The sequence below is a fragment of the Triturus cristatus genome, chromosome 11 (assembly GCF_964204655.1).
Source record: "Triturus cristatus chromosome 11, aTriCri1.1, whole genome shotgun sequence".
NCBI lineage: Eukaryota > Metazoa > Chordata > Amphibia > Caudata > Salamandridae > Triturus > Triturus cristatus.
Window position 1 is genome coordinate 377,765,165 of NC_140594.1, and position 14,831 is coordinate 377,779,995.

Sequence of the window (14,831 nt, forward strand, 5' to 3'; positions counted from 1 at the left end):
CAGTCCCCCGTCGAATGAGGGGATCCTACACACGTTGAGCGCCAACCGGGCCCTACCCTATCCCCATAAAAACTAGCTGGCTATGCTGTCAAGCTCACGGAACCAGGCTCTGGGAAAGCCGATGGGGCTATTTTGCAGTATGTAGAGGAAACGGGGCGCATCATCATTTTAAATAGGGCGACTCTCCCCATAGGGTTCAGGGGCAATGTTTGCCACTTCTGGAGATCTGCCTTAACCTGCTTCACCAATGGGGCCACGTTGAGAGCCCAGCTGAGCTCCGGAAGCAAGGTCAGTCATATCCCCAAGTATTTGAATGATTGACTGCGAAGAGGAATGTGGGATTGCCAGTCGAAACATTTGTGGGACAAGTGTAGGGAAACCAAGGACGACTTGTCCGGGTTAAGCCTTAGGCCTGAAGCACGTTCAAAAAGGTGTAGAATACGGAGGCAATGTGGGCCTGACCCGGCGGGATCTGCCAAATAGATGAGGACGTCATCTGCGTAGAGTGCAATTTTATCCGGTTCAGTATTGGGCCACTCCCATCCCCGCACACTCTTGCAAGACCGCATCATGGACGCTAGGGGCTCCATCACCAAGGCAAAAAGCAGGAGGGATGGGAACAACCTTGTCTCGTTCCTCTGCGAACTGGGAAGAGCTCCGATAGAACCCCATCCACTAAGACGCGGGCGCGGGGGGAGGCGTAAAGAACTTTAACCATTGCACGAAAACGGGGACCGAGTCCCATCATAGCAAGGAAGGTCTCTAAGAACCCCCAGTCCACCGAATAGAATGCCTTTTTAAAGTCTACCAGAAGAATTGCAAGGTAGGGAGTGAGGAGTTGACGGTGTGCCAGGGCGACTTGCAGCCTGCGAAGACAATACCCTTACCACGTGAGGGCATAAATCCGCATTGGTCGGGATGAACCAGCATGGACAAGTGGGGTTTGAGGCGTTGGACAAGGATTGTGGCGAACAATTTAATCTCAGTGTTGATGAGGGCGATGGGACGATAGTCCGCACACCGTGGCGAGGGTGGTTGAGACTTGGGGAGAACCACAGTGGTGGCTACATCAGTCTCTTGCAGAAAGGAGCCCCTTTCAACAGCCTCCCGAAACAGCCCCGCCAAGTGTGGAGTAAGACTGTCTCGATAGCACATGTAGTACTCTTAGGGGAAGCCGTCTGGGCCAGGTGTCTTACCGGAGGAAACAAGGGCTATCGCTCCCTCTATCTCCTTGCGCGTGATGGGGCGCTCAAGGTCTTTCTGGCTAATGGGGTCTAAGCTGGGAAGGGGGCCGTCATCGACTTCTAACAAGTGATGAGGACGGGGACCTGGCCGTGCAGAGTTGCTCATAATAGGAGGCGAAGGCACGGGCTATCCTGTCTGGGGAGCGGCACAACGAGCCATCCTGCGCCATGACCTCGGGAATTATACTGTTCGCCTTGGGGTATGTGGCAAGGCGATGGAGGAGCGAGCCATTCTTGTCGCCCCAACCATACACCCTGGCCACGGATGAATGCCAGAGGAGTTTGGCCGCCTCCAGCGACAATTGCTTGATTTCTGACTGGAGTCGTGCAAGGAGTCTGGCGTCAGGGCCGTCTGGAGACTGAGCAGAAGCTCGCTCAAGACGCAAGGCTTGGTCCTCACGGCTGGTAATTTGTTCTATTTGGGCCTAGCGCTGACGTTTAAGCTGGCCCTTGGCGAACCCCCTAATTGTGGCTTTGCCCGCCTCCCACAGAACACCCGGGGAGGAGACGGACCCGTTGTTGGAGAGGAAATATTGTTGCAGTTCCTGACCCACTGCCTTCCGGAAATCCCTGTCTTGTAGAAACCAAGCATTAAGTCTCCATGTCTGCCTCATAAAGGCGGGGGGGGGCCGTTCGGATCACCACCGGGGAGTGCTCCGAGATACCTCGGGGGAGGATGGCGACGTCCTGGACCATGGGGCATTCTGTTGATGGGCCGAAAATGGTGTCAATACGTGCTTGTGTATGGTGTGCTGCCGAAGTGTGTGTAAATTCCTTAGAATGTGGATGCCATGTACGCCACGCATCACATAGGCCCAGGGACACTGACCAGTTCCTCAGTTGCTTTGCTTGTGTAGTTCTACTGGAGGAAGGGGGACCGGTCGTGTCGAGATCCGGCAAAGAGACCGCATTGAAATCCCCCCCGAGGTAAGTGGGGCCCAGTGGTAAGGATGCCAAGAGATCTGTAGATTTAGCTAAAGTCGTAGTCAACATGGAAGGAGGAGAATAGAGCGATACGAGGTTGATGGGGCTCCCGTGCAGTTTACCGATGATGGCCGAGAATAGTACATTTTACCCCTCCGCAATCCAACACTTCACCTACTGTTGCACTTAGTGTAGTGGGAATAGTAAATTTTACCCCTGTGCAGTTCAACGCTTTCCCTACTGTTGAATTTATTGTAGTGGGAATAGTAATTTGTACTTTTACTGAGTCAAATGTTTTGTACTGTTTTATAATTTGAAATGGCTATACTATGTACCTTATTTGTGGAATTTTATAGTTTAGTTTTTTAAAATAAAATTTACATTATTTTTTTGCGTAGTTAAAATTATTTAAGCATAATACTGTTCATTAGAATAAATTGGTATGATTTTAAATGATTTATGGTATTGGGATGTATAAATATATATATATATATATATATATATATATATATATTACCTACTGGCGGTCGCCAGTAGGTAGTTATAGTTAGGACCCCTTTTCCATAGGAAATCCGCAACATTCTATTTTGAATAACTTTGGCGCCGGTTGACGAATCCTCGCGAATTTCTCAAAATAGGTGGGGCGCTACGCTCCGCTCCTACCCTGAAAGTCCCGGGGGGATTCGTCAAGCGGGGGCTGAGATAAAAGGGGGGTCCCAAAACGCGTTTTTCCCATGCATTTTTCCATAGGACCTTTAGACAGGGCTACAGCCCGAACGGCTGAACAGAATTACTAGAAATTTGGCAGAGAGGTAGTCCCTAGGTCAAGGAAGTGCCTTTTGTAGGTTTGGTGTAAATCTGTTGAGTAGATTCTGAGAAAATAGCCTTTAAATCAATATATATATCTGAGCCAGCTTACGGTACGCTTACCGTAAGCTTACCGTAAGCTTACCGTACGCGTACGGTGGCGTGCGCGATTCTGATTGGCTGTTACATCTAAGTAAACATTCGAATCGGTCGAAACCAGGAAGCGGCGGCCGCCATTTTCTCTCTCGCACTCTGAGGGGGGGCTGTAAACAAAGGCAAAAAACATATAAAGGGGCTGTTTAGACAGCGCCCATGCACATAGCCATGTTAGTTGAGTCCTCAAAGATCCCCTAAGGCCAAAAACGGTAAATTTTTATTTTTTGAAAATTTCGCCGATTACGCTTATCGTACGCGTACGGTGCGCTTACGCTAAAATTTTTTATAAAAAACACTCTCTGTGCATGGCGTATTATTGTCATCACTTACAAATTAAATTTAACAGATTACCTATCACAAGGAAGCGCATAATATGTCCTCCATGTGCGCACGGTGCGCTACGCGCACCGCGTGCCCACCTTGCGTGTACGGCACTAACTGCGTAAAGTGGGCGCGCGAAGCGCACCGCGGGTTCACTGTGCGCGCACGGTGCGCGAAGCGCACCGTGCGCGCACGGAACGAACTGCGTTAAGTGGGCGTGCACGCCACGAATGGCGTAAAGTAACTTAGCATTTAAAAAACCGTACAAATTCACTGAAAAAACCATAGGTTTCACACACGTTATAGTTAGGAATTAGCATTTAAAAAACCTTGCAAATTCACTGAAAAAACCATAGGTTTCACACATGTTATAGTTAGCGGAAATTTTACTGATAAAAAACCAATGAAATTCCCCCGTTATAGTTAGTGCAGGCAACTATAACTCACGCGACCGCAATCTTCTGCTGATGACATATGTGTCTTTATGAAAAAAAAATATTTGTAATATATGTATAGCTAAAAATGTATGGAAGAAGACATGGGCAAATAAGTGTCTAAATACAGTATTAGCATCAGCAGAGGATTGCGGTCGCGTGAGTTATAGTTGCCTGCACTAACTATAACGGGGGAATTTCATTGGTTTTTTATCAGTAAAATTTCCGCTAACTATAACATGTGTGAAACCTATGGTTTTTTCAGTGAATTATATATATATATATATATATATATATATATATATATATATATATATATATATATATATATATATATATATATATTACCTACTGGCAGTCGCCAGTAGGTAGTTATAGTTAGGACCTATTTTCCATAGGAAATCCGCAACATTCTATTTGGAATAATGTTGGCGTCGATTGATGAATCTTCGCGAAATTTTCCAAACTTTTGGCCATCTCCGGTCCTCTCCTATCCTGAAAATTTCACGGTGATTCGTCAAGTGGGGGCTGAGAAAAAAAGGGGGGTCCCAAAACGCGTTTTCCCCATGCATTTTCCCATAGGACGTGTTGACGCAGCTACAGCCCGAAGTGCTGAACGGAATTACACCAAATTTGGCAAAGAGGTAGTCCTCAGTTCAGACTCGTGCCTTTTGCTTAAATGGTGTAAATCCGTTCAGTAGTTCCTGAGAAAATCAAAAGTAAAATCACATATATATCTGGGCGGAGCCTAACCACACATTTCATCGTGAGATCTGATTGGCTGTCAGCACTTCATCCAAGAAGTGTTGGCAGTCATCTTGGGACATGATAGCACCTCATTAAAAAGCATTGCAGTTAATAGAAGGTTTTAAGACTTTAGTTACATTATAAATCATTTGATGATGGTACCATACTCATTTTAGGAATTGTGGTGTGTTCTAAGGTGATTTTACCATGTGAAAAAGCCTTCTGCTGTGATATCATGAATCATGTTTGAGAGAAAACTATTTTCCCATGCTCTTCCCACAGAGGTTTGGAAGGTGATCTATAAGCTAAACTGAGAGCACATTTTCTGTAAATTCACATTATCTTTCTCAGTCATGTGAGAGTGAAGTCTGACATTCTCAGTAAAACATGTACATCCAACAAGGGCAGAGACTGTCAGTTGATTCCTTTGTGTTCTACTGCAGCTTCCCAGAGTGTTCTAAAGAACAACTAGAGAGCTAACAGTCCTACTTATGACAAACGTATGGCACACCTGAAGCCATCTTGGTTGGAATAAAGTGGTAACTCTTAAAACATTTAATTTAAAAAGGAACAAAATGAGGGGGTTCATTTTGCCATAGAAAGTATGATTAGTGTTACAGAAAGAAAAATTAGGGCACATTTTGAGTGACTTCTCAAATCCTCTTCTATTTCATTAAAAAATTCTGACATGCAGACTGAAACATGCACTTTCAATACCAGCAGCAGACTTCCTTGGTGAGCAGTAGCTTTACTACAGTGATCTAATAAGCAACTAGAGTGCTAACATTCTGAATTTATGGCAAATGTGTGACACATCTGAATGCCTTCTTGATGGAATCAAAGTAAAAAACTGAAAGTATTTCCTACTGATGAGACTGTAGTAAATGAGGAAATTAGGAAACATCATAACAAATAAGTCTCCCAAAATGGCCACCAGAGACAAAAGTGCCCAAATGTAGCCCAAATATCACCCAGATGTAGCCCAAGTATAACCCAATGACAGAATGTCCCAGAGTGTTCTAACGAACAACTAGAGCGCTAACAGTCTTACTTATGACAAAAGTATGGCACACCTGAAGCCATCTTGATTGGAATAAAGTGGTAACACTTAAAACATTTAATTTACAAAGGAACAAAATGAGGGGGTTCATTTTGCCATAGAAATTATGATTAGTGCTGCAGAAAGAAAAATTAGGGCACATTTTGACTTCTCAAATCCTCTTCTATTTCATAAAAAAATTCTGACATGCAGACTGAAACATGCACTTTGAATACCAGCAGCAGACTTCCCTGGTGAGCAGTAGCTTTACTACAGTGATCTAATGAGCAACTAGAGTGCTAACATTCAGAATTTATGGCAAATGTGTGACACATCTGAATGCCTTCTTGATGGAACCAAAGTAAAAAACTGAAAGTATTTCCTACTGAGGAGACTGCAGTAAATGAGGAAATTAGGAAACTTCATAACAAATAAATCTCCCAAGATGGCCACCAGAGACAAAAGAGCCCAAATGTAGCCCAAATATCACCCAGATGTAGCCCAAGTATAGCCCAATGACAGAATGTCCCAGAGTGTTCTAACGAACAACTGGAGCGCTAACAGTCTTAGTGTTGAAGCCCGAGTTCAATTCAAGGCTCTCACCACTGCCTTTAAAATTCTTAGATCTGACTGTCCGGGACTCCTACGCCCTCTCCTGGTACCTTACACCCCCCAGCGCGCCTTACGCTCCCTAGGACAACACCTGGTGGTTGTCCCTCGCACAAGGCTCAGCAGAATGGGTGGCCGCTCTTTCAAAGTTTTGGGGGCGAAGCTTTGGAATTCCTTACCACCCCACATTCGCTCTATGACCAACTTGTTGGCCTTTCGTAAGGCAATTAAAACTCTTCTGTTTTCCCTGACTTAATTTTTCTGTAGTCCCTTTCCCTCCCTCCCCTCCCCTCAGGTATCTGTTATGGTTTAGCGCCGGGACGCCTCGTTGCTGGGGCAGCTGTTTTGCGCTTAATAAAATATTAACATAACATAACATAACTTATGACAAAAGTATGGCACCCCTGAAGCCATCTTGATTGGAATAAAGTGGTAACACTTAAAACATTTAATTTAGAAAGGAACAAAATGAGGGGGTTCATTTTGCCATAGAAATTATGATTAGTTCTGCAGAAAGAAAAATTAGGGCACATTTTGACTTCTCAAATCCTCTTTTATTTCATAAAAAAATTCTGACATGCAGACTGAAACATGGACTTTGAATACCAGCAGCAGACTTCCCTGGTGAGCAGTAGTTCTACTACATTGATCTAATGAGCAACTAGAGTGCTAACATTCAGAATTTATGGCAAATGTGTGACACATCTGAATGCCAAAATAAAAAACTGAAAGTATTCCCACTGAGGTGACTGCAGTAAATGAGGAAATTAGGAAACTTCACAACAAATAAATCTCCCAAGATGGCCACCAGAGACAAAAGAGCCCAAATATCACCCAGATGTAGCCCAAGTATAGCCCAATGACAGAAGTGTGCAAAACACTTATTTTTTGTGTATTTGCAGTTTTATATAGTGCAGACTTGTCAGGTATTGGAGTGCTTTACATGAGCATTGGTTACATCACACAAGATCAAATTAATTTTGGTTGTAGACATGGGGAGATTAAGCAAAGTCTGCAGCTCTGGAAGTAACACCACATCCTCTCCCCTAGGTGCAACATTTAATCAAGTGGTCAACTGGATAAAAAAAGATAAAGATTACAAATAATTTAAAAGTTCTTTGTCGCTATTTGAAAACTCAGAAAATATGTCCTCATTTTAGTTTTTTAGAGCACTAACCATAATTTTGATGCAAATAAGACCATCTCATATATGTAATTTCTTAAGGAAATACTCTAGGTATTGCAGTTTTGATTACATCAAGATGACGTCAGGCGTTCCACACTTTTGTAATAAATATAGAATGTTAGCAATCTAGTTCATTGGGATACTGTTGAGAGGTAGAGGCCAGGGGCACGGACTCTGAAAATTGAAGGCAGGTAGGAGAGTGCAGATGCAACAATTTGACCACACTAGGCAGGCAGGAAGAGCAGTGGCAGCACAACAGACTATGGAGGGCAGTGGAAATGGGGGCAGGGGCAAAACACCAACAATACAGGAGTGGCAAGAGAGGCTGTGGCAATATAATAGTCCATTGTTGGCAGAAGGAAGAGGCAGTGGTAGTACAACCATACATGCCAACAGACCCGTTTCAGCCAGGAAACGTCCAATGTTTTTAAGCTCAAATGGGCTTTATTTGATCTGTCTCCTGTCTACAATCTCCTCTTTTTCAATGTAACTTAAAGGGGAAAATCAATACCCCAGTTTTTTTTCAAAATCTCCCTCTTACCAAGTTCTAAATGTTCGCAAGTATGGTACATTGGATCATGGTAGGCAGGAGGAATTGGGGTAGGAACATGGACTGGGATAACAGAGGACAGGAGGGACATGGAGAGGTGCACCAAACTGACCCTACAGGGCAGGCATCAGGGTTTGCAGCAGCACAATACACCACACAGCGCATGCGGGACAGGAGTGCAGCATAACAATCCATAGAAAGCAATAGGGAGGGAACAGGACCATGCACATGGACAACAGAGGGGAAAGAGGCAATGGTAGCTAGCTGACCATAATGGACAGACAGGAGAGAAAGCTGCAGCATAACAGACCATAAAGGGCAGGAGGGACGGATCAGGGGCATTACAATGGAACAGACAAGCCAGGAGGGAGGGAATAGGGGTCTGTACATGGAAACAGAGGGCTGGGGGCAAGGGGGCAGGGCAGGAGCAGCAAGATGACCATGGAGGTCAGGCAGGATAGGCACTAGAAACAAGACACACCATGGAGAGCAACAATGAGACTATGATGGCATACACACAGACCATGGAGGGAAGGTGGGAGGGGGTCAGGGGCAGCTAGCTGACCACACAGGGAAGGTGGGAGGGGCCATGGCAGCACAGAAGACCATACATGGCAAGCAGGAGGGCTAGTGGCAGCACAATGGCTATGATGGGCAAGAAGGAGGGTGCAGGGGCATGCGCAAAGGACCATGAAGGATAGACGGGAGGGTCAGGACCTGGGCACAGACAAGAGAGTTCAGGGGAAGGGGCCTCACAACAGACCACGCGGGGCAGGCAGGAGGAGCAGTTGCAGCACAACAGACCAGGGAGGGCAGAAGGGTGTGGCAGTAAAATGGACCATGGGGGACAGGAGGAAGGGGATAGGGGCATGGCATGTGGACAGGCAGGGTGGAGGTGGCAGGGACAGGTTACAGTCATCTGACAATGCTAGGCAGGTGGTAGGGGAGTGGCAGCTCAATAGAACACTCAGAGTAGATAGGAGTGGCAGGTCCATGGAACATGGTGGGCAAAAAGGATGGAGCAGGGGCATGCACAAAGACATCGGAGGGCAGGGGGAAGGAGAATAGGGGCAGCAATCTAAGCACAGAGGCTAAGCAGGAGGTCAATGATGGGCCATAGAATTGGGCAATGGAGGGCAGGAGAAGTGGACTGGTACATCATGCTAAATGGAGGGCAGTGGCAGCACATCAGACCATGCATGGCAGGAGGGAGGAGGCTAGTCCATGGATTCAGACACCAGAGGATAGGAGGAGGTGGATGGGGCAGCAAGCTAACTGTTCAGAGAAGGTGGGTATTAGGATCTTTATTCTTTTTAAAATGTGTGTCTGTGCGAACTACTTAAAATATGAACAAGTATGCAGCATAATCTCACTTTTATTCAGGAAGAAGAGGACGTTTGTGACTGTGACTCCGGGTTCACTTGGCAGAAACACCCCCTGACCCTCCACCCCCCATCGCAAAATGTAATGCCCATGAAAAGGGTAGGTGAACGCAGTGTTATATAGAACATAGTCCTGAGATCACGATTGAAAATGAAAACTAGATATAGTATATGGTATAATCTATGCACCAAAAAGTGTGATATAAGATGAACCGGGGCATGAAATATAATATACAATACATTGTGCACAATGACAGATTCATTGGAGAGCGCGAGATAGCACAGGCACTAGCGCGTGCTATGCGATATGCGCCTTGGAGTGTAATATGCACAGGGCAGTGTTGTGTAACCTAACTAGTCTCTAAAGTTGTAATATAAAATATGTGCTGGGGAGTGTAACGTTGCATATGCACTGTGACAAAGATATGGATCCCATATGTAATGTGTATGGCATAGCGCTGTGCGTTATAACATAGGCATCGAGGAAGGCACGTTAGATGGGGCAATATAACCCGTGCGAAGGCAAGTGTGGCATGACATATTCACGGGGTGGTGTTACAGTGCACATGGGCTAGAGAGTGTCATAGCATACGCACTAGCTGATGGAATACAACACAGAGGTGTGAGGCACTCGGCCGGCACTGGTGGGTGTGACACAGCATTGGGCTCAGCTAGGAGCACACTGTGACTCTCAAGTGAGGTTCGTCTCCTTTCCAGAGTAAAATAAAAAGTATTACACATCCGGCGGTGGATGTGTGTTTTATTAACCGTGAGGGGGGTTTCTTGCATAGTTTGGTCGAATTTTTGTCGAATCCCCTTTGAATGGCTTGGTGTGCGTGTAAATTAAATGTGCCCGTCAATAGCTACCCATGTTTGTATAAATAAACGACAAGGGTGTCTACTTGGAAAGTACCCACCGGCGGGGGCGCCGGGATTAGGCACGGTAGGGCGTCAGACACGTCAGAGCTTCACTAGCGGTGTAAATACATTCCATGTGGATTAATTCTATGCATAGTCGCCTTTTAATGAATATCACGCAAATCGTCATGGTGATAGATACATACGGTTTGTCCAGCATGTCCTAGGTGTTTCTATAAATATATATATTTTTTAAAAATTAAAAAACAAAGGCCGGCCCCGTGGGATGGGGTCCCCGGGGCCATAAGTGGCCTGAGGAGGGGGGCAACGCAGCCCCCTCCTAAAGAATTAAAAAACAAAAAAAGGCCATGACCTGGCGGTTGGGGTCCCCGGGGCCGATTAAGGCCTTAGGATGGCGAAATGTATTTTTTTCAACAAAAAAAATTAGGGTGCAGGCCCTGGGGCATTGGGTCCCCAGGGCCAGTAAATTAGAAAAAGAAGGGGGGCCACACAGCCCTCCTTCTTAAAAAAATAGAATAAATAAAAGACCAGCATCGCGCCGGAGGCCATGCCCCCTCCTTGCAGCACTCTGCAAACGCGCCTCCTGGCCAGTTGTAAGTTGGGGAATTAATTCCCCTTCAATACTGAGGGTCCCTGAGGGCCAACTAGCCCAACAGGTATCTCCAGTATGCGCCAGGGAGCTGCGTTGCAGACAGGTGTTTTTTACACCTCTATGCAACGCAGCTCTGTGGCGCTTACTGGAGGTACCTAGTGGGCTAGTTTGACCCTAGGGACCCTTAGGATTCAAGGGGACTTAATCTCTCAACTTAGAACGGCCACAGGGCGCGTTTACACAGTGGTGAAGGGAGGGGTCGGGGCCTGAGGTGACGTGTGCAAACACGCCTTGTTGCGCGTTTTAAGTTGGGGAAATAATTCCCTTTCAATCCTGAGGGACCCTGGGGGCCAACTAGCCCACCAGGTGCTTCCAGTAAGCGCCACTGCTCTGCGTTGCAGAGAGGTGATGCAGGCCGTGCCCCTTTTTACACCTCTCTGCAATGGCGCTTACTGGACGTACCTAGTGGGCTATTTTGCCCCTAGGTATCCTCAGGATACAAGGGGACTTAATCTCCCAACTTAAAAAACGGCCACAGGGCGTGTTTACACAGTGGTGAAGGGAGGGGACGGGGCCTGAGTTAACGTGTGCAAACAAGCCCTGTCGCGCGTTTTAAGTTGGGGAAATTATTCCCCTTCTATCCTGAGGGACCCTGGGGGCCAACTAGCCCACCAGGTGCTTCCAGTAAGCGCCACTGCGCTGCGTTGCAGAGAGGTGGTCTAGGCCGTGTCCCTTTTTACATCTCTCTGCAACGCAGCTCTGTGGCGCTTACCGGAGGTACCTAGTGGTCTAGTTGGACCCTAGGGACCCTCAGGATTCAAGGGGACTTAATCTCCCAACTTAAAATGGCCACAGGGCGTGTTTACACAGTGGGGAAGTGAGGGGACGGGGCCTGAGGTGACGTGTGCAAACACGCCCTGTGGCGCGTTTTAAGAGGTAGTTTTAATCCCCTGCCCTATTATATACTAGGGGCTTACAGATGAGGTCATGCTGATCACGGGGGGACCCCAACGCATAGTGTTCCCTAGTGTATGTAGGCGTTTTCACTGTATTCTGAGTGTCTTTTAACATAGCACTGGCTCTAGGACTGGTTAGTCAGACTCAGTTACCACCAGTATCCGTCTGAAAAAGTTGAGGGTACAGGATGATTTTGCAACAAGGCTTCTTTCTGCTCTTCTGTTTGTTCTTTCTGCACGTTATCCTTCTTCCTGCACTTTTCTTGGTCTTTGAGGACTTCTGTTGCTTCTTTCTGCATTTCTGTTTTTTTCTTTTTGTGCGTTTTTTCTTCTTTCTTCACATGTCCTATCTCTGTAGGCATAGTTAGAAATTAGCATTTAAAAAACCTTTGAAATTCACTGAAAAACCATAGGTTTCAGGCACATTATAGTTAGGAATTAGCATTTAAAAAACCTTAGAAATTCACTGAAAAAACCATAGGTTTCAGGGGGGTTATAGTTAGCTGGACTTTTCACTCATACAAAACCATTGAAATTCCCCCGTTATAGTTAGTTCAGCTAACTATAACTTGTGCGCCTGCAATGCACTGCTGATGACGTCACATATTACATCACTCATGACATGGTCAGTGACATCACTCATGACATCACTGATGACATCTCAAATGACATCACTGATGACATCATCCTTGTGATAGAGTGGCAGACCTCCTCTTCCCCTAATATAACCTTTGATACACACATTCAAAAATAGAAACTAAAATTTTCAAAACAATGGACATACCAATATCAGTTACAACAACCTATTCAGTAATTCTAAGATCCACATACACATCCACTCATTCACCAACAGTCCTATACAGTCACTCATACATGTACTCACTCATCATATGTACTCTTACACCTATACATCCTGTTACACAACGCCACTCATCCATAGAGTTACTCACACACATAGTCACTCATGCTAATAAAGAATCAAACATCCATTTACTTGCATATACAGTTATACACACACCACCACACTTACTTCTACAGAAACTTACACATACTTAGTCTTTTAAACAATCACTTATAGAAACACATACTTATTCATACAGGAACTCTTTCAATCTCTCACTCTCACATATACTCACTTATATTCACCAATAGTCACATATACTAGTTTAAAACATATGTAGTTACTCATAAAGACACTATTGAGACAGACATTCACTCACTAACACACCCATGCACACACTCATCCACCCATACAGTCTTCAACACATACAAACAGTGAGTCACTCATTCATGCACCTATGCACTACGTAATACCCCCCACCGAACCATAGAGACACTCAGACACTCATACTGATACTCAAAAAACCAACTAATAACCTATATAGACACTCATGTAGCTACTCACCAACCCAGACAGCCACTTATACACAAAGTGAGAGACTGATACAGATATTTACATATTTAAACATTACTCACTAAGCCATGTATTCACTAAGATACACTTAATCAGTCAGTTATAAAATCAATTTTTCAAAAACAAGTCATCCATTTAGACACTTATATACCCATTTATTCTTCCATCGACATTGAGATATACATATATAAAACATATGTAATTTTCAGAAAAACACACATTCACTGGATGATGTCATCAGTGATGTCATCAGTGATGTCATTTGAGATGTCATCAGTGATGTCATGAATGATGTCACTGACCACGTCATGAGTGATGTAATATGTGACGTCATCAGCAGTGCATTGCGGGCGCACGAGTTATAGTTAGCTGAACTAACTATAACGGGGAAATTTCAATGGTTTTGTACTAGTGAAAAGTCCAGCTAACTATAACGCCCCTGAAACCTATGTTTTTTTCAGTGATATATATATATATATATATGTGTTAGAAAAAAAATCAAATATCACATACATTAAAACGATTAGTTTAGTAATGTAGAATTAAATATATTTATTAATATATTGGTGTTTAATTATTTGATTTTTAAAATAAGTTTAATAGTTACATATTTTCTTAAATTAGTAAAGTACATGTACATTTTATTATATTACTGTTACTTTTAAATATATTTAATGTTTAAAATGTATATATATGTAAACAATATTTTTTACAACAATATTAGTGACATCGATATTTTTGTTTCGATATTTTTGACATTTACATTATAAGTATAGGATGTTGATATTTTTGTGGTTGATATTTTGGTGTCAATCATTTTGTAGGACAATATTAGTGACGTTGATATGCTGTTAGTGAACCGCTCACCTTCATGATACCTATGACAATGCTATGCTACTGAATAATTTTTATCATAATTTGTAATCGCCCTGAAATGTTGTAATATGCGTTTATGCACTTGTAATTTCATATTTCCACTATATTGTTGCTTACATGAGCAGAATAACATGTATACAGCATATCCTTTCTTGCAATTTAAACCAATATTGACCCTTCTCGTTTTTCTTTGGTTGGGGATATATATTTCTCTGCAATCAATTCTATACTTAACAACCTAAATATTTTTTGCACCCCTTAAATTCTCTTGCTTATGAGAACTAGTGTGTTTATGAAGCAATAAACTCACTTTTTACAAGTTGGTCTCTCATGGATGTTCTATGAAATGTATTTTGTTTGTTTACATACTACACTGCCTAGAAGAGGGTCCACAGTAATTAAATGCCATTGTTATCTTATTATTTTACTCGTGGTGTTCTATTTCAGTGAAAAGGAAGTTATCAATCTGCGTGCGCTCCACTTTCATTTCTCCCTTCAAGAATTGTCCTGTATTAATTTTTTTCTTTTCTGTGGCCGTCCGAATAAGGTTGAGTTCGGGGCCTGGCTAGAGGCCAGGGCTTGTGGCCAATCTTGCTCTGTACTCAGCCAATGGCCATGCTCCTTAGGGGGATGGTTAGGCAAGGGTCTGTCTGCCTGTTGGGCTCGGGGCCTTCGCAGAGGCCAGGCCCTCTGGCTAAACCCAGCTGCAAATAGC